The following is a 9,064-nucleotide window of genomic DNA, read 5'->3' as shown; positions in this document are numbered from 1 at the left end:
ATGTACATGTTTAACCTCTTTAAGATGAAAGGATTTTTGAAGACACAGGAGACATTGTTACAGTGTGAAAAAAGAAAGATTACAGTCTGCTTTGACAGGTAATACTTGATGCCCACTTCTGCCGGTCACTAGTAAAGGGAAAAGGATTAAACTTTTATTTTGCTCCTATGTAAAAGGAAATATGATGTTTAGCCTGCAGGTTTGTTAAAGACAACATGTAAGGCACAAATGCCAATAATCAGTCTGCACTTACTGGAAACTCAATAAGACTCGGTTAGATGTTTGCACGCATTAACTCATCTAATCCTCACAGCAATTTACAAGGTAGGTATTACTATTATTACTCCTATTTCACAGGTGAAGAAAAGTAACTTTTCTAGGGTCAGAGCACTTGCAGAACATGCGCTTAGGCTTAAGCTGTAATCCCGAGGTGCACAGCACATGGCCTAACACGGGGCAGCTGCTCATTCTTCTCGGCTTGTTTCATTTCACTCTCCTACATCACTTCACCAGTCGCATACCCACCTGGTGAGCTCAGGTAAACGTCACTGAAGTTGGAATTACTGGATACTTATTCTAGAATTTTCTCTGCTATTGGTTATGGGAATTTGAGTTTCTAAGCTGTGGTTTTCTCACCCATATATTGATGGATTCCTAGGGAACCTTGTAATATTATAGCTTCAAATCTGATCCTTTGCCCTGGCCTCATTTCACTTCTGTTTCCTTAGCCACAGCATGCAACTAAAAGTCATATGCTCTCCTTAGTTCCGTTCAGTTCAGTCGCTCAGTCGTGTCCGACTCTTTGCGACCCCATGAATTGCAGCACGCCAGGTCTCCCTGTCCATCATCAACTCCCGGAGTTCACTCAGACTCACGTTCATCGAGTCCGTGATGCCATCCAGCCATCTCATCCTCTGTCGTCCCCTTCTCCTCCTGCCCCCAATCCCTCCCAGCATCAAAGTCTTTTCCAATGAGTCAACTCTTCGCATGAGGTGGCCAAAGGACTGGAGTTTCAGCTTTAGCATCATTCCTTCCAAAGAAATCCCAGAGCTGATCTCCTTCAGAATGGACTGGTTGGATCTCCTTGCAGTCCAAGGGACTCTCAAGAGTCTTTTCCAACACCACAGTTCAAAAGCATCAATTCTTCGGTGCTCAGCTTTCTTCACACTGCAACTCTCACATCTATACATGATCATTGGAAAAACCATAGCCTTTAACTAGACGGACCTTTGTTGGCAAAGTAATGTCTCTGCTTTTGAATATGCTACCTAGGTTGGTCATAACTTTTCTTCCAAGGAGTAAGCATCTTTTAATTTCATCGCTGCAGTCACCATCTGCAGTGATTTTTGGAGCCCCAGAAAATAAAGTCTGACACTGCTTCCACCATTTCCCCATCTATTTCCCATGAAGTGATGGGACTGGATGCCATGATCTTTGTTTTCTGAATGTTGAGCTTTAAGCCAACTTTTTCGCTCTCCTCTTTCACTTTCATCAAGAGGCTCTTTAGTTCCTCTTCACTTTCTTCCTAAGGGTGGTGTCATCTGCATATCTGAGGTTATTGATATTTCTCCCAGCAATCTTGATTCCAGCTTGTGTTTCTTCCAGTCCAGTGTTTCTCATGATGTACTCTGCATATAAGTTAAATAAGCAGGGTGACAATATACAGCCTTGACGTACTCCTTTTCCTGTTTGGAACCAGTCTGCTGTTCCATGTCCACTTTCTAACTGTTGCTTCCTGACCTGCATATAGGTTTCTCAAGAGGCAGGTCAAGTGGTCTGGTAATCCCATCTCTTTCAGAATTTTCCACGGTTTATTGTGATCCACGCAGTCAAAGGCTTTGGCATGCTCTCCTAGGGACTAGTTTATTTTTTTCTGGGTCCCCGTTTTGAAGACGTGCTTACCAAATTTCTCTTCTTTTCTCCAGCGGAATCCAGAGTCTGTCCCTGGCTAACGAAAGCGACACGAGGGTCACAGAGTTCATCTTCAGAGGTTTGAATTTCAGCCCTCAATTGCAGGTCTGCCTTTTCCTGGTCTTTCTGAGTTTCTACCTCATCAACCTATCAGGAAACTTGGGTACGATTGTTCTGATACAGATGGATTCCCGCCTTCGCACCGATGTACTTTTTCCTCAGTCATTTGTCTTCCGTGGACATGAGCTTCTCTTCTGTCGTGAGCCCCAAGATGCTCTCCGACTTCTTTGTGAGGAGGAAAGCCGTCTCTTTCCGGGTCTGTGCTTGGCAGCAGGGGCGCTTTGGGTTCTTTGTCATAGCAGAGTGTTTTCTCTGGCATCCGTGGCCTATGGCCGCTGTGGCTACACCCAAAACCCACTGTTGTATTCCGTCGCCATGTCCCAGAGACTCTGACTCCAGCTGGTGGTGGGTCCCTATGTCACCGGGTTCCTGAACCCCATGATGCACACGTGATGCTTTTTGCCTTCCTTTCTGCAGCCCCGATGTCATCCACCACTTCTTCTGTGACTTGCCCCCTCTGCTTTCCCTTGTGTGTGCTGACACCAGTCTCAACAAGAGGGTGGTTTTCGACCTGGCTGGAGCTGTGGGCGTCTACAGTGGCCTGACTGTCCTCGGCTCCTCCACTGACATCCTCATCCCCATCCTGAAGATCCGCTCTGCTGACGGGAGATGCGAAGCCTCCTCTACCTGCTCTGCATGCGGGACAGCCGTGTCTATCCTGTATGGCCCTCTTCTCTTTATTTATGTCCGGCCTAGTGCCTGCGTCTCCCTGGGTCTCGACAAAGTGGTGTCCGTGGTTTACAGTGCAGGCATCCCCATGTTGAACCCACTTACCTATTGCTTGAGGAATAAGGAGGTCAAAGATGCCATTCATAGGGCCATGTCGAAAAGGACGTTTTGTAGGGCATAAATTCTTATCTAGAAAGGAAATTGGAGGAGAAAGCTAAAATGACAGACTGTGCAGGGGCGGTCCTAAGATGGTGGAGGAAGAGGATGGGAAGTCTACTTTCTCCCTCAAAAATTCATCAAAAGAACATTTCAACGCTGAGTAAATTCCACAAAACAACTTCTGAATGCCAGCAGAGGACATCAGGCACCCAGAAAAGCAGATCATTGGCTTCAAAAACAGGTAGGAAAAAATATAATAAGATGAAAAAAGAGACAAAGGAGATAGGGAGGGAGCGCCGTCCCGGGAAGGGAATCCCGTCCCGGGAAGAGTCTCTTAAGAAGAGAAGTTTCCAAACACCAGGAAACATTCTCGCAGCCGAGTCTGTGGCAAGCTTTGGAAGCACAGAGGGCAACATAACAGGAAGGAAAAATAAATAAATAATTAAAACCAACAGATTATGAGCCTAACAGTAACTCCCCCCAGCGGAAAAGCAGCGCAGACGCCTGCATCTGCCACTAGCAAGTGGGGGCTGGGCAGGGAGGAGCAGGAGGCGCAGCCAGCAGTGCTTTTTTGAGAATTGGGCTGGAACACCCCACGCGTGGACAGAGCAAACTAACTTGGGCTAGCAAACCAGACTGTGGGATAGCTACCAGGCAAAACGCTCGAACATAAGACACCACCAAGACTGAGCACAGAACAAAGGACAGATCAGAAATAGCCGGCTGCATACCATCCCCCTCCGGTTACAGGCAGCCAGAGCCTTAAGGGCTGGAAGGGGGCAATCGCAGCCCAAGAGAGACATTACTTACCAAAATGCAAGCAGGCTTCTTTGTTAACTAAGACTTCTGGGGGTTCTGGACAGTCATCACCCGCCTGAGAAGGAATGCCAGTGGTACACCCAGAAAACTGAGCAACAGGGAAAGGCCATAGTAGCAGCGATTGCACTCGCCAAACTCCTGAGCTACTCGGACCTGGGAAGGGCACAAAACGCAGGCCCAACCAAATCTGCACCTCTGAGGGCTTCCTGAGTGCCGAGCCTGAGCGGCTTAGACCGGGGAGGTGCATGAAGCCTAGGGCCGGCCTCAGACTGTTACCCGGCGGAGCTAGGTAGAGCCTGAGTGGTGTGCACCATGAGCAGGGGCAAGCCCAGAGTGGATGAGACACTGCAAGCACACGCAAGTAATATTTATTTGCAGCATCCCTCCCTCCCCACAGCATGACTGAACAGTGAACCTAGTTGTGCACCACCGCCCTGCCTGTGTCAAGATGGAAATCAGTCACTGAAGAGACCAGTAAACAGAGGAAGTTAAACAGAGGGAACTGCCTTGGAAGTGACCCCACACAGCCCACAACACCAGAGAAAGGGCCGGATATATCTTTACTACTTTTACAATCTTTTTTTTTTTTTTTTTTGAGTTGATGGGGTTGCGTGATTGTTTTTTCTTCTTTTTTTTTTTTCCTCTTTTTTTTCAAACTTTCTTAAATTTTTAAGTACTCTTTCTCTAATTATTATTTTTAATAACTCTTGTGGCTTTGTTTTTTTTTTTTTTTTTTGTTTTTTCTTTCTTTTTTTCCTCTTCTTCTTCTTTTCTTTAATATTGTAGTTTTGAAAATCCAATCTCTACTCCAGAGTTTTAATCTTTGCTTTTTGGTATTTGTTGTCAAGTTTGTACATGTAAAAACCCAATTTTCAGTACCCAATTTTACCTGAGAGTGAGATTACTGGCTTGACCACTCTCCCCTCCTTTGGGCTCTCTTTTTTCTCCACCAGGTGTCCTCTGTCTCCTCCCTCCCCCTTCTCTTCTCTACCCAACCCTGTGACTCTCCGTGTGTTTCAGACGGTGGAGAACACTCAGGGAACTGGTTACTGGCCGGATCTCTCTCTCTCCCTTTCATTTCCCTCTTTTATCCTCCTGGCCACCTCTGTCTACTTCTTCCCTCTCCTCTTCCACTCCGTGAACACCTCTGAGTGGTCCAGACTGTGGAGCGTACATAAGGACATGCTTACTGGCTAGCTTGCTCTCTCCTCTTTTGATCCCACCTCATCTCATTCCAGTCACCTCTAACTACCCTCTCCCTCTTCTCTTCTCCATGTAACTCAGTGAACCTCTCTGGGTGCCCCTCAATGTGGAAAAACCTTTCATCTTTAACCAAGATGCTTTATCATCAGTGCTCTATAGATGGAGAAGTCCTGAGGCTAGGGTAAAAATAAAACTGAAAACCAGAAACAGGAGGCTTGAGTCCAAATGCTAAGAACATCAGAGAATCCTGAATCCAGGGAACATTAATCAATAGGAGCTCATCAAATGCGTCCATATCTACACTGAAATCAAGCACCACCCAAGGGCCAACAAGTTTCAGAACAAGACATACCACGCAAATTCTCCAGCAACGCAGGAACACACCCCTGAGCTTCAATATACAGGCAGCTCAAAACTACTCCAAAACCATTGACGTCTCACAACCCATTACTGGACAATTCATAGCACTCCAGAGAGAAGAAATCCAGCTCCACCCACCAGAACTCCAACACAAGCCTCCCTAACCAGGAAACCTTGACAAGCCACTGATACAACCCCACCCACAGTAAGGAAACTCCATAATAAAGAGAACTCCACAGAATATAGTAAGGCCACCTCAAACGCAGCAATATAACCAAGATGAAGAGACAGAGGAATACCCAGCAGGTAAAGGAACAGGAGAAATGCCCACCAAACCAAACCAAAGAGGAAGAGATAGGGAATCTACCTGAGAAAGAATTCCAAATGTTGATAGTGAAAATGATCCAAAATCTTGAAATCAAAATGGAATCACAGATAAATAGCCTGGAGACAAGGATTGAGAAGATGCAAGAAAGGTGTAACAAGGACCTAGAAGAAATAAAAAAGAGTCAATATATAATGAATAATGCAATAAATGAGATCAGAATCACTCTGGAAGCAACAAATAGTAGAATAACAGAGGCAGAAGATAGGATTAGTGAAATAGAAGATAGAATGGTAGAAATAAATGAATCAGAGAGGAAAAACGAAAAATGAATTAAAAGAAATGAGGACAACCTCAGAGACCTCCAGGACAATATGAAACGCTCCAACATTCGAATTATAGGAATCCCAGAAGAAGAAGACAAAAAGAAAGGCCATGAGAAAATCCTTGAGGAGATAATAGTTGAAAACTTCCCTAAAATGGGGAAGGAAATAATCACCCAAGTCCAAGAAACGCGGAGAGTTCCAAACAGGATAAACCCAAGGCGAAACACCCCAAGACATATATTAATCAAATTAACAAAGACCAAACACAAAGGACAAATATTAAAAGCAGCAAGGGAAAAACAACAAACAACACACAAGGGGATTCCCATAAGGATAACAGCTGATCTTTCAACAGAAACTCTTCAGGCCAGGAGGGAATGGCAAGACATACTTAAAGTGATGAAAGAAAAAAACCTACAGCCCAGATTACTGTACCCAGCAAGGATCTCATTCAAATATGAAGGAGAAATCAAAAGCTTTACAGACAAGCAAAAGCTGAGAGAATTCAGCACCACCAAACCAGCTCTCCAACAAATACTAAAGGATATTCTCTAGACAGGAAACACAAAAAAGGCGTATAAACCTGAACCCAAAACAATAAAGTAAATGGCAATGGGATCACACTTATCAATAATTACCTTAAACGTAAATGGGTTGAATGCCCCAACCAAAAGGCAAAGACTGGCTGAATGGATGCAAAAACAAGATCCTTATATATGCTGCGTACAAGAGACCCACCTCAAAATAAGGGACACATACAGACTGAAAGTGAAGGGCTGGAAAAAGATATTCCACGCAAATAGAGACCACAAGAAAGCAGGAGTAGCTATACTCATCTCCGATAAAACAGACTTTAAAACAAAGGCTGTGAAAAGAGACAAAGAAGGCCACTACATAATGATCAAAGGATCAATCCAAGAAGAAGATATCACAATTATAAATATATATGCACCCAACATAGGAGCACCGCAATATGTAAGACAAATGCTAACAAGCATGAAAGGGGATATAAACAATAACACAATAATAGTGGGAGACTTTAATACCCCATTCACACCTATGGACAGATCAACTAAACAGAAAATTAACAAAGAAACACAAACTTTAAAAGAGACAATAGACCAGTTAGACCTACTTGATATCTATAGGACATTACACCCCAAAACAATGAATTTCACCTTTTTTCTCAAGTGCTCATGGAACCTTCTCCAGGATAGATCGCATCCTGGGCCATAAATCTAATCTTGATAAATTCAAAAAAATCGAAATCATTCCAAGCATCATTTCTGACCATAATGCATTAAGATTAGATCTCAATTACAGGAGAAAAACTATTAAAAATCCCAACATATGGAGGCTGAACAACACGCTTCTGAATAACCAACAAATCACAGAAGAAATCAAATTATGCATAGAAACGAATGAAAATGAAAACACAACCACCCCAAACCTGTGGGACACTATAAGAGCAGTGCTTATAGGAAAGTTCATAGCAATACAGGCATGCCTCAAGAAACAAGAAAAAAGTCAAATAAATAACCTAACTCTACACCTAAAGCAACTAGAAAAGGAAGAAATGGAGAACCCGAGAGTTAGTAGAGGGAAAGAAATCTTAAAAATTAGGGCAGAAATAAATGCAAAAGAAACAAAAGAGACCATAGCAAAAATCAACAAAGCCAAAAGCTGGTTCTTTGAGAGGATAAATAAAATTGACAAGCCATTAGCTAGACTCATCAAGAAACAGAGAAAAATCAAATCAATAAAATTAGAAATGAAAATGGAGAGACCACAACAGACAACACAGAAATACAAAGGATCATAAGAGACTTCTATCAGCAATTATATGCCAATAAAATGGACATCGTGGAAGAAATGAACAAATTCTTAGAAAGGTACAACTTTCCATAACTGAACAAGGAAGAAATAGAAAATCTTAACAGACCCATCACAAACATGGAAATTGAAACTGTAATCAGAAATCTTCCAGCAAACAAAAGCCCAGGTCCAGACGGCTTCACAGCTGAATTCTACCAAAAATTTCGAGAAGAGCTAACACCTAGCCTACTCAAACTCTTCCAGAAAATTGCAGAGGATGTTTAACTTCCAAACTCATTCTATGAGGCCACCATCACCCTAATACCAAAACCTGACAAAGATGCCACAAAATAAGAAAACTACAGGCCAATATCACTGATGAACATAGATGCAAAAATCCTCAACAAAATTCTAGCAATCAGAATCCAACAACACATTAAAAAGATCATACACCATGACCAAGTGGGCTTTATCCCAGGGATGCAAGGATTCTTCAATATCCGCAAATCAATCAACGTAATTCACCACATTAACAAATTGAAAAATAAAAGCCACATGATTATCTCAATAGATGCAGAGAAGGCCTTTGACAAAATTCAACATCCATTTATGATAAAAACTCTCCAGAAAGCAGGAATAGAAGGAACATACCTCAACATAATAAAAGCTATATATGACAAACCCACAGCAAACATTATCCTCAATGGTGAAAAATTGAAAGCATTTCCTCTTAAGTCAGGAACAAGACAAGGGTGCCCACTTTCATCGCTACTATTCAGCATAGTTCTGGAAGTTTTGGCCACAGCAATCAGAGCAGAAAAAGAAATAAAAGGAATCCAAATTGGAAAAGAAGAAGTAAAACTCTCACTGTTTGCAGATGACATGATCCTCTACATAGAAAACCCTAAAGACTCCACCAGAAAATTACTAGAGCTAATCAATGAATGTAGTAAAGTTGCAGGATATAAAATCAACACTCAGAAATGCCTTGCATTCCTATACACTAGTAATGGGAAAGTAGAAAAAGAAATTAAGGAAACAATTCCATTCACCATTGCAACGAAAAGAATAAAATACTTTGGAATATACCTACCTAAAGAAACTAAAGACCTATATATCGAAAACTATAAAACATTGATGAAAGAAATCAAAGAGGACACTAATAGATGGAGAAATATACCATGTTCACGGATTTACAAGTGGTAAAGAATTGGATTGGAATTCAAATATAAGGATTGGAAGAATCAATATAGGGAAAATGAGTATACGACCCAAAGCAATCGACAGATTCAATGCAATCCCTATCAAGCTACCAGTGGTATTTTTCACAGAGCTATCTAGAACAAATAATTTCAAG

At 42.3% G+C, this 9,064-nt stretch overlaps 1 pseudogene; it reads left to right on the top strand.

Moving 5' to 3' along the window:
- LOC128059978 (olfactory receptor 1009-like) lies at positions 1 to 2,881 on the top strand (annotated as a pseudogene).
- Positions 2,882 to 9,064: the final 6,183 nt, after the last annotated feature.

Source organism: Budorcas taxicolor, chromosome 15 (genome assembly GCF_023091745.1).
Source record: "Budorcas taxicolor isolate Tak-1 chromosome 15, Takin1.1, whole genome shotgun sequence".
Lineage (NCBI taxonomy): Eukaryota > Metazoa > Chordata > Mammalia > Artiodactyla > Bovidae > Budorcas > Budorcas taxicolor.
The sequence above is the reverse complement of the archived record's forward strand: the minus strand, read 5'-3'. Positions and strand labels throughout refer to the sequence as shown.